The following is a 12,113-nucleotide window of genomic DNA, read 5'->3' as shown; positions in this document are numbered from 1 at the left end:
ATAAGGTTTAGGGTTGATTTTTCAACAGATGGTCTGGTCTTTCTTCTGAGGTACCTCTTAGACAACTTGAACCTCCAAACTTTTGGTTAGCAGCTAAGAATGTTGACTGTTTGCACCACCCAAGGACTCCACTAGCAAAGATAGACTTTCTAAATTGCACCTTATTTTTCCACTAAATGCAGAGCTTTGGGTCACCAATACTGACAGTGAAGAAGAGGCATGATCCTGCATTTACAAAAACACTATCCTTAGCTCTTTTCATAATTGTGTCCAGCTACTGATCCAGGCTTTTTTTGGTTTCCATCTCACAGTGAATGAGCACCCATGAAATTGGGACATTGCTGCATTAATAAGGGCCTAAAAAATACCTATCGGAAGATCCATTTTACAGGTAAGGCCACTGGGGCTCAGGTAAAGAAATGACTTCAGCAAAGTCACACAGCTGGTAAGTGGAGACCAGGGAATAAGACCTGGGTTTCCTGTCTGTCAAGTGCACCTCATTCACAATTGTCTGCTAACGGGGGGGGGACAAAAAAAAACAAACCCGTTGCTGTGGAGTCGATTCTACTCATGGCAACACTATTGGACAGAGTAGAACTGCCCCATAGAGTTTCCAAGGAATGCCTGGTGGATTCAAACTGCCAACCTTTGGGTTAGCAGCCATAGCACTTAACCACTACACGACCAGGGGAAAAAAAAAAAAAAAAACTTCAAAAATAATATGGGACAGTTGTTTTATCATATGTATGGTAATAGACTAAGACAGGCCATTCAGAAGACAGTTGTCCTTTCTGGTAACAAAAGAACATGTTTTAGACACAAAAACCATGATTCATAAAATTCTAAAACTTGTCCTCTTGCTGTGTGCGTGTGCGTGCGTGTTTCCTGTGTTGAAAGATAATAGAAGTTAACATGTAAGCGAAGCAATTCAGTACCCTCTGGTCATGATAAGATATGTATTGAGTGCACTTTGTGTTTAACACAGACAAGACCATTCAATTAATAAGGAGAATAGCTGTCAGTTGCTTACCAAAATACCACTCACCAGAAGCCAGAGATGAAAATCAAGCAGGGAAAGATGGATTAGAGCTGAGCATGCCTAGAAAAAGGGTGCAAAGGCACCTGGGGTTGCACTGGAGTTTTGTGGGTACTAATACATACACTTGTGCAGCAGGAAGTAATTTGCATCCACAAAGTAAGATGTGCAAGAAATATGCCCTTTTAATTAATCTATGTTGTTGTTGTTAGTTGCCATCAAATTGATTCTGAGTCATGGCAACACCGTGTGTGTAGAGTGGAACTACCCCATAGGTTTTTCATGACTGTGACCTCTCTGAGGCAGATTGTCAGCCCTGTTTTATGAAAAGCCTCTGGTCAGGTTCGAACCACTAACATTTTAGCTAGTAGTCACGTTGTTAACCATTTGCGCCACCCAGGAACGTCTTTATTAATTATAACTGAATTTATTTATTAATCCGTAACTGAATTTTCATATTAAGTTCACAGTCCCCTAGGGGACAAAAACTTAATCTGAATCCAGTCAGGGCCTTCCACCAGGGTTGCATCTACCTTTCTGAGGGGTCTTACCAGTTACCAGAGTATCGGTGAAGGGGGTGTGCTTTGGATCTTGGTAATCTAGCTATACATTTTCCAGCTACATCTGTCTCATGCTGACCATCAGGCCACTTGAGGTCTACTGGCTTTCTCAGCCATGTTTGCATCACCCTCAGCAGCATGGGAAGACGGTCTGCTTCCCCTTGGCCCATGCTGGAAAGTGTGGGGACTCTGGAGAGCTGGCGGAGATCCACCTGCCTGCACACTGCACATGACATTTCTTCTGCTTCTATGTCATGGAAGAACTGGGGGACCTTGGTGTCTTCCAAGTCTTACTGAGGAAAGGTGGCACCAATCTTTACTATGTCTCAGATTTCAGGTCCTGGGACCCAGGCCAAGGAGTGAAGGCAGAGGGTTTTCCAGGGAACAAGCAACCTCTAACGCTCTAAACCTCCCCAGAACACGCTCACTTTATCTAACCTTGACTGAGTACAGTTCTTCCAAATCTTGTCTTTGTGCTTTCACCTCAACTTTTTTTAATAGGCTTTGTTTTTTTAAAGAATTTTTATGACCTCAACTTTTGAAAATCCTATTTGTTAAGAAATTTAGCCAGGCTACCACCACCAACTATTCTGACCAGAGACACAATGGAAGGTCCCCAACAGAATGGGAAAAGAAATGTAGAACAAAATTCAAATTCCTAAAAAAGGCCAGACCTACTGGACCTATAGAGACTAGAAGAACCCCTGAGACTATCACATTTGAACTTGAAACAAGCTATTTTTGGAGGTCATCTTTCAGCCAAATAATAGGTTGGCTTTTAACACCCCATGAATAATATGCCCCCTTAAACAATCAACTATATAAGACCAAATGGTCAACATTTACTCAAAAGCAAAGATGAGAAGGGAAGGAGGAAAAGGGAAGCTAGATCAATAGAAACAGAACAAGCAGAATGGAAAAAATGAGAATGTTGATACACTGTGAAAACTGTAACCAATATCATTGAACAATTTGTACAAAAATTGTTAAATAGGAACCTAATTTGCTGTGTAAACTCTCACCTCAAGCACAATAAAATATTTTTAAATAAATAAAAAACCAGTTGTTGCTGAGTCAATTCCAATGCATGGCAATCCTATATGTGTCAAAATGGAATTGTGCTCCACAGGGTTTTCAGTGGCTGATTTTTTAGAAGTAGATCTCCAGGCTTTGAGTGCTTAACTGTTTGCACCACCCAGGAACTCCTCACAGTACAGCTTAATGCTGATGAGCCACCCCTCTTCATTGCACCTCCCCTGCCTTAGCTGAAATGCTAGTACTATCCTGGTAATTCACTAGTAGGCTAAATGCCTCAAGATCACACCCCAAGTAATTTACCTATTGGTGGAGCATCCCTTGATTATTTCATTAACCTTGCTCTACCGCACCAATCTGTAATACGGCCCCACCCGATTCACATGGTACTCAGCTTTTGATTTCACAACAAAAGTGAAAAGGGCAAGTTTCAGTGCCTTGATTTGAAATGTCCAAGAACCAGACACAGAAAGCAAGACAGGGGCAGAGCTACAACTGGAATACAGGCCTCTTTATTTAAGCCTTGTAGCATTCTGTTTTCCTTCTCACTTTTTACCCAAGCTGACTTCAGTGTTAGCCATTATCAGAGACAGGAGCACAGTGCATTTTCAACTTGAAGCTGCTCATTTTTGACTTCCTTAAAATAACTGGGTGTCATCTTCATAAATGATGACATTAGATTGGAACCTAAGAAAATCTGCTTGAATTTTATGGAAACACAATTTTCTCCGCAGCAGCAGTAGATGGACAGACATTAGTGTTCCCACATAGAACAGTCTCATTTAGCAAGAAAACATTTCTTAGAAAATAATTTCTAGGGTAGAGACACAACGTTAACTAAGTAGAAGTCATTCAATATAATAGAAGCTACAAATAACTGTTTTGTGGATATCCTTTTCAGGTAAAAAATAATTTAGTAAAACACTTTCTGAAATTATAACCATTTCAGGTCTCATTACATCATGTAATCGAAAGCCACAATGAAATGCTAATTAGTAGCCTGCTGCGAAATGATATAATATAAAAGGCTAAATGCCATTTAAGTGACAAGCAACTAAAAACTCAACTAGCCAGAATACCTTAAGCAAATCAGTATACTTCAAAATAATGATGGGATATCTCATCATTAACCCCAAACTTACATAAACCAAAACTAAAACCAAACCCAGTGCGGTCAAGTCGATTCCGACTCATAGCGACCCTATAGGACAGAGTAGAACTGCCCCACAAAGTTTCCAAGGAGCACCTGGTGGATTCAAACTGCCGACCCTTTGGTTAGCAGCCATAGCACTTAACCACTACGCCACCAGGGTTTCCCAAACTTACATAGTGGCAGATTAAACATGCTGAGTGAAGTTTTTCTTTGTGCCCAAAAGCCCTCTGTTATCATGTTGGAGAAGGACTCATTCTCATTTGTTAACTAGTATTTAGTGAAAACTTAGTTGGGACTAGTTACCTGGTTAAGAACTCGGCTGCTAACCAAAGGGATGGCAGTTTGAATCCACTAGCCACTCCTTGGGAACTCTATGGGGTAGTCCTACTCTGTCCTATAGGGTCGCTGCGAGTCAGAAACGACTCTACAGGAACAGTTTGCTTTTTGGTTTTCAAGTACTATGGAGCCTTAAAAGGGATAATAAAAACCATCCCTTCCTTAAATAATTATCTGTTAAAGAAGATGTATTTTAAAAATTGCTAAATTCCTGGAATTGCTAAATTATGGAATAACTTCCAGACATTAGAAAGAGCGGCACGATACAAGCTAAAGCAGCCAACCCTTGCAAGCACCAAAGTTATCTCCTGACGTTCTCCTTGGCAATCTCTTGCTAATAATCACAATAGCTGCCATTCTGAGCAGAGAAGTGTCCACCCTTAAGCTCTGTGGTCTAATCTAGACACCTTATCTTTTCTTAATCATTCATAGTGCCACTGAACTAAAGCCTGAATATTTAAACAAGGTGTATTAACAGCTGTTGTTGTTAGGTGCCATTGAATCGGTTCCAACCCACAGTGACCTTACCTTCAAGAGAACAAAAAGCTACCCCATCCTTTATCAGCTGAAAGATAACAAAAAGGAAATAAACACACATACACACACACACACACACACACACACAAATGACACTAGAAGTTGTGGGTGGCATAGAACCTATATTATTCACTTTCAACTTGGAGAGATGCCTCCCTGCTTAGCTTCCAGTCTGAGTCCATGTGGAACAGGATACTTTTATACCTTATCACCCTGGGAGCACAGTCAAGGGCTTCTGATTCAGAGAGACAATGGACAAAACAATTAAGATCATCAGCTTTATGTCAGATAGAAATGCCCTCAAACACAAAACAAATAAAATCCATTGCCATCGAATCAACTCTGACTCATGGTGACCCCCTGTGTTTCGGAAAAGAACTGCTCCATAGGGCTTCCTTGGATGTAAAGTTTATGGAAGCAGATCGCTGGGTGGATTCAAGCCACCAACTTTTAGGTTAGTAGGCAATTGCAAACCATTTTCACTACCCAGGGACCTTTATGCCCCTGGAAAAATATAATTAATAATGCCTTCCTCATCAGGTTGTTTTCAGAATTAAAAGAAGCAACGAGTACTTGGCACACTGTAGAGTATATATTTAAATGCACAATAAATGGTAATTAGTGTTATCATCATTATAATAATGATAATCTAAAAGCCATAAAAGATAGCAAGACCCAGAGTGAATGAAGTTCCCTCTCTTCTTACCTACTTGCCATCCCAATTTTCATTTTCTGTCTCAATATCTGCCTCTTCCTAATTAAATGGCTCCAGAAAAATCTACCCCCATCAGAAAAGACTATGCTCACACTTAACAACAGACCTACTAACAGGCAAAAACAGGACAATTTACTCAATAAAATACACTAAACTCAACAATCCTATCTGACATATATATATATATATGTATATACTGTATATACTGAGTGGAGGTAAATTTAGTTATAAGTGTTAAACAATTTAGTTAAAAGGGTTAAACGATTCAGTTATAAGGGTTAAACAATTTAGATATAAGGGTTAAACAATAATTAATGTACAAGAGATAGTTCAAGGCTTCATATGATTAATTAGTGAACAAATTATATAGACCAGGTTTTCTCAAGAGAGAAAGAAAAAGGGTGAGAGAGGAAGAGATGTTAGTGCTATGCCTTTAAAAAGGCTTCTTGGTCAAAAAAGTTTCAGAAAACCTGGTTTAAACAAAAGCTGAAGAAGTTTATTATTGCAAGATGTTTCACAGCCTTTAATAAGCTAACGTGTCCCTTGGAAGTCAAATAGTGAGTACATTGTTTGCAGTATTTTCCTAACTTGTATTTTTTTTTTTATATGCTAGACTCTCGCAAACATTTTTTTTTTCTTTTTTGCTGGTAGAGATAGCTCATAAATGTGTTCTATGGAACATACTTTGAGAATTGCTGATAAATTTAAAACGGGATTTTTATTAATGTGTTTTTTATGGAACATACTTTGAGAATTGCTGATAAATTTAAAACAGGATTTTTATTTGAGTAAACAAATAGCTCTGTGAGTGGCTGAGTTTAACAGGCTGGCAAGCTTTAATAAACCAAAGGAATTTGGTCACAATGGATAGCATAGAACATTCAAAGTAGGAAGTAAAAGGAAAAATAAATAAATGAATATGTCGCTTCTTAAAAATATTTTTTACGTATTCATTATCTTTCCACTTTTATTCATTCATCATTTGTATATCCGCAAGGGATTTGAGGTGGCTCCAATGTGTATGTTTACCCCTCACGGCTGCCTATTACCACTTCTATTTTGTCCTTTATATTATGTGATGCATTGTGGTTTATAAAACCTTCATATGCAGAGTTCCCTAAGTACAAGGTGCATAAACATGATGGGGGCGGGGGGGAGTATGTGGTCTTGCCAATAATACTGCTTCTCAGCCCCACGCTCAGATTCCTTCATGTTTAACAAGTATCTCAGATGACTCCAACCAGGAAATCGGAGACTACATGTTTTAAAATATGCCTTTCCTCGTTGCTGTCGAGTCAATTTCGACTGACAGTGACCCTATAGGACAGAAGAGAACTGCCCTGTAGGGTTTCCAAGGAGCAGCTGGTACATTCCAACTGCCGACCTTTTGGTTAGCAGCGGTAGCTTGCCGTAGCTCACCATAGCTCTTAACCACTGTGCCACCAGGGCTCCCTAAAATATAGCTTTAAATTAATGTTATTTAGAAAAGATCTAATTACAGGCTTTTATTCTCACACACTCTAAAAAAACATGGATATTTCCCCAGATAGATAGATAGAACCCAAAGAGTTTTAAAAACATAAATTATGAATCACAATCATCTAGACCAGGGATTTCTATTCTATCCTGGAATGATCTATCCCAGCAAGGAGATGACTCACAATTCTAACTTATTTATTTCAACCTTAGAAATACAGGAAGGAAAAAAAAAAGTGGGGGGGGGGAGAAAAAGAAGAAGAATGGAAGGTAGACCCAGAGCTGTTAGTCAGAGTCAAATATCTCTGATTTTTCCAGTCCCTATTTTTTTTTTTTTTTTATGAGTTGGAACTGACTCAACAGCACCTAACAACAACAACACAATTATGATCATGGTTAATAAAAACAAATACTTTGATTTGGGGCCACTGAGCCCAACACCTGTAGAAAGTAACAGTTAATTCTCATAGAACTATATCAGCTTGGAAGGAACTTTAGTTATCCTTGGTAGCCCCTTGCCCTCATTCTCCAAACGAGGGCAATAGAATCCAGGCACTGTGATATGCTGAAGGTTATAGAGTCAATGACAGTAATATGGTTAGTCTTCTACTGTGATTAGTGTGCCCTTGTCAAAAGGTGCAAGGGATGGGAATCCAAGGGGGTGTGTCTGAAACAGCCTGGGGCAAGGGGTTCACGCTCTTTCTGTGGTGAGGTACTGGAGAGATGAGCAACAGCCCAAGTCACCATGTTTGGGGAGCAGGTGAAGTCAGCTGACTCCAGCTTGTATCTCCATCTAAGGGATCCTCTGAAGGGTGGAGCCCATCAACAAGAATCATCCAAGGGTATCAAAGGTTTGGGTTAATGCTCTTTTCATGTTGTTGTTAGGTACCATCGAGTAGGTTCCGAAGCACAGTGACCCTATGTACCACAGAACGAAACACTGCCCAGGCCTGTGCCATCCTCATAATCGTTGTTATGCTTGAGCCCATTGTTGCAGCCACTGCGTTAATCCATCTCATGGAGGGTCTTCCTCTTTTCTTCTGACCCTGTACTTTACCAAGCATGATGTCCTTCTCCAGGGACTAATCCCTTCCAACAACATGTCCAAAGTATGTAAGACACAGTCTCAGCATCCTTGTTTCTAAGGAGCATTCTGGTTGTACTTCTTCCAAGGCAGATTTGCTAGTTTCCTAGTGCTGCTATATCAAAAATACCCCAAGTGAATGGCTTTAAAGAACGGTACAGGAGGCTTGAAGACCAAATTCAGGGCACCTGCTCTAATGGAAGTACCTCTCTCTGTCAACTGTGAGGAAAGATCCTTGTCTCCTTCAGCTTCTGTCACCTCAGTGTTCCTCAGTTCCTTGGTGATCTTCCCCCATTTTGTGTTTCCTTGTCTGTGTGTCTATGCTGCTCCTTATAACTCAGAAGTGATTAGGTTTACAACACACCCTACATTGATATGGCTCATTAATATAACACAGAAAACCCTATTTCCAAACAGGATTACATCCACAGGTATAGGGGTTAGGATTCCAGCACACATTTTGAGGGGACATAATTCAGTCTATAATAGTTAATATCTAGAAGCCTCTGGAAAATAACCTTAATAATGCTACTTATCAACATTTTTTTTTTTTAATAGCTTAGGGATAACAAAAGAGAAATAAACATACACACACACAAAACATGGCCCAAGACGGTATAGTGTGCAGGGTCCTTGCTGGGGGGGAGGGAGGGATGGGTACCTCCCCACATAAATCAAATTTACAGCTGTCGATTTCAGCCTGTCCCAGCCCCATCCCAACCTCCCCTAATAATTACCTGCCATCTGTGTCCTCAGCCACACCCATCTGGGCACCAATGACTGACTCAGCCGAGCAGAATTAGAAGCTTTGCCCCACCTACTTGCAAGTGGGCTCTGGAAACTGTCCATAGCTGTCTTCAGTCATCCAGCCTGGAGGTCAACAGAACTCTCTGTGCCAGGAAGAATATTACATTTCAGGTTCCCTAACTCACCCTCACAGTCACAGCCAGCAGGCCTGACCCTTAAGTTCAGGTTTGCCGTGCTGGTTTCTCTTCGGTGTTTTCCCCCAGGTGAGAAATCTGGCAGGAACCTATCTCTGGACACCCACCAGCCAACTAAAGAGCTGGACTTCTCTTACAGGGTGGAGAAGCGTGGGGAAATGGGAGAGGATGGGAGTATTTTAATCCCTGAGGAAAAGGAGGTGGCAAGAGGCAAGCAGTGCGTTAGGAACTCCGGCAAGCTGACAGCAGTTTAAAGCAGGGGCCCAGTCACAATGATGATCTGGAAAACAAAAGCCCTTGCCACAAAAAAAGGGCAAATTAGAAAAGCACAGATGAAGGTAGCAGTGAAGGCCTCAGTTCGTGAGCCCACAGTGACATATCCAGACACTTAAGACATCTGGTCCAGGACTGGGGAGATGAAGCTTTCTTGAACTGGTGGCCCAGGGCAGGGCAGGACCAGGAACCAGGTGTGGCTGAGTCCAAGGACCAGAGGGCCTGGGTACCCTTGTACTCTTGAGAAGAACTGAGAAAGACGAACTGACTTTCATGTGCAGTGTTAAAACAGCAACACTTTCCGTTAATTATTCTTTGAATGTTGAGACGTTTTCTCTACCACTTTTGGCAGGTCTATCTCCTCACTGCTTTTTCAGCGCAGTGACTAATGCATGTAATGGTTAGAAGAAAAACATAAAACTTTGCAATGCTGGGATTGTTTTTATTGCAGCCTTGCTATTTTTCTATTTCTGGTGGAGTAAGGCCATCAGTCACTGGTGCGTTAGGCATAAGTGCCTGACAGACTTCTCTGAAGTGCTAGGGTTCCCGTTCCCAGAAGAGGGGCTTCCAACCTCTTCATCCAGAAGCACAGTTCTGGGATTCTGGCCCGCTTTGGCTCTACCCCTCCCTCAACACTTCCTTCAGCACTTCCTTTAGCAGTTCTCATGGTTCTAACCTTTTTCTTTTTCTATACCCCCACCACCACCTAAGTTCTCCAGGGCTCTTTTCTGAACACCTTCCTCCTTTTCCACACCCCTGATCCTTGTCATCATCCCACCTGCTATGACCTTGCACACCATCTCTGTGCATATGATTTCAACATCTCTCTGGAGTAGCTTGTCATTTCTGTCAGTGAAATTTCTTACTGCGGAAAACAGAGCACTAAGAAAACAGATCTACTTTTTCACAAGCACGTGGCTGAATCTGTTTCTCCATCCCTCCTTCCCCAGCAGGACTGATTTCACCCTGAGTTCCTCAAATTTCTCTCACAAAGCGTGACTTCCTCCAGGAAGTTTTCCCGCTGGGGCCCTATGGTCTTTTGTTTTGGCTTGTTATAATGTCCTCCGCTCTGCTCTCCAGACCACACTGAATACCTCAGACGTATGTCATAAATGTGTCTCATTACTGAGCCCAAGATTGAGTGTCTCCAGCAAGGCTATCATGGTTCCCAAGTTTGGAAACTGTTGAGTGACCTGGCTGCCAAAGAGAGAACCTGAAATTGCAGCAGAAGAGCAGGACAACCCTCTTCTCCCACCTCAGCCACTCAGGCGACCTTCTTCGGGGATGCACTCAGGCACTGGGAACCTCCGGAATTGTCTACTGACTCTGTCTACTTAATCAGTGAATGACTGAAGAAACTCCAGGTCGTTTATAATTTTCATATAAACATGTTTTTCCCAAGAAACCCATAAAGGATGTTCTAATCAAGTAGTCCTCAACAGAGCAGCAGGGATTAAATTTTTTAAAAGTTTTTCTTATGTATTAAAAAAAAATCCTGCTCATCAGAACTTTCAGAGTCCATATGTCTTCCTCAACATAATTATGGTTGATGAAAAGTGAAATTAAAAAGAAAGCTTGTTCTTCCCACCTCTCTCCGACTGTGTTCAAACTCCACCTTCCTGCCCTTCCCCTTCCCCACCTCCGCCAACAAACACTCTCCTATCTAAACCCATTCCTGGCCCCAAATGTTTGGGGAAAGTCCTGAGAAGCCTCTTGATAAGGTGTGCACATGTGTGTGCATGCGCGCGACAGAGAGAGAGAAAGAGACAGAAGGAGAGACAGAGGGGGAGAAAGGATGAGGAAAGAGACAGGGGGAGACAGGGAGAAAGAGGGAGTGTGAGACAGACAGAGACAGAAAAAGCGATATTCCTGCTTTCAAGGAGTTCGCTGTGTAGTAGAACAGCAGGAACTAACATTTACTAATGTATTAAATATTTGCTATGCACTGTGGTGGATTCTTTATAGCACCAGATTGAGGATAAAGATTATCATAGGTTTTCAATTAAGTAGCTATTATTACCCTCGCTTTAGAAATCAACCACCCAACCAAACATCAGCCCCAAAACCCTGAGGCAGAGAGGCTAAATAACTCGCAGCAACACATAGCAAGTGTCAAGAGAGTCATGGTTTTGGACCCATGTTTGCCTGCCTCCAGAGCTCCTGAATTTTCTCAATTTCCAACAACCCACTTTCCCACCACCCCTACCCATGTTTCCAGTTCACTCCTCTAGTATCGCTACTCCATCAACCCTTCAGCCTCCCCAGAGAGAAAATCCATTGACCTTATCACGTTTCCACTGTCCCCCACCCCTCTCATGCCCTTCCTTCCTCTTTACTCACCTTAAAATCAATGGTCAATCATCATAATCGCTTCCTGGCACACTGTTGCAGTTCCTTTACTGTCTGTTTCCTTTGCATGCTCACTTGGTAAAACCCCAACACTAATTAAACCCAACACTCTATCTCCTCTGTGCTGCTCCCCACCCTCTCTCCCCCAGCTACTCAAGGCTGGAGAGAAACACACAACTAAGAGGACTGGTCTCATGTGAGCCAGAAACTTCAGATGAACCCTCTTATCTGAGCAGCAATCCTCTATACTGCCCTAGTCCATTTTCTCACTCTCCTAGAGGGCTATTTCACAGCATCGCTCCTCAAATTTCCAAAACCTCCTATTTTACTGGGGAAATTGAGAAAAAAAATCAGAAGAAAATTTCCACCATTTCCCGCCACCACAAGTACCCAGCTCTCCAGCATATATTCTGAAATTTATAAGCACCATCTACAGCTGTGGTGGCACAGTAGTTAAGAGACTGGTTGCTAACCAAAAGGTCAGCAGTTCAAATCCACCAGCCACTCCTTAGATACTCTATGGGGGCAATTCTACTCTGCCCTGTAGGGTCATTCTGTATTAGAGCCAACTCAACAGCACCTAACAACGACAACATACACTGATGGGTATCTTCTATG

The 12,113-nt window shown here is 41.8% G+C and overlaps 1 long non-coding RNA gene across 1 annotated transcript in view; it reads right to left on the bottom strand.

Annotated features, from left to right (window-relative positions):
* The window catches only part of LOC126058080 (uncharacterized), an 81,849-nt gene extending 70,278 nt beyond the window's left edge, over window positions 1-11,571 (bottom strand). Inside the window, exons 1-2 of the long non-coding RNA XR_007513088.1 lie at window positions 11,487-11,571; window positions 8,670-8,822 (exon numbers count right to left, since the gene is read on the bottom strand). This is a non-coding gene — a long non-coding RNA (uncharacterized LOC126058080). The remainder of the gene's footprint in view (window positions 1-8,669; window positions 8,823-11,486) is intronic.
* Between the last annotated feature and the right edge of the window lie 542 nt (window positions 11,572-12,113).

This window comes from Elephas maximus, chromosome 14 (genome assembly GCF_024166365.1).
Source record: "Elephas maximus indicus isolate mEleMax1 chromosome 14, mEleMax1 primary haplotype, whole genome shotgun sequence".
Taxonomy (NCBI): domain Eukaryota; kingdom Metazoa; phylum Chordata; class Mammalia; order Proboscidea; family Elephantidae; genus Elephas; species Elephas maximus.
The sequence above is the reverse complement of the archived record's forward strand: the minus strand, read 5'-3'. Positions and strand labels throughout refer to the sequence as shown.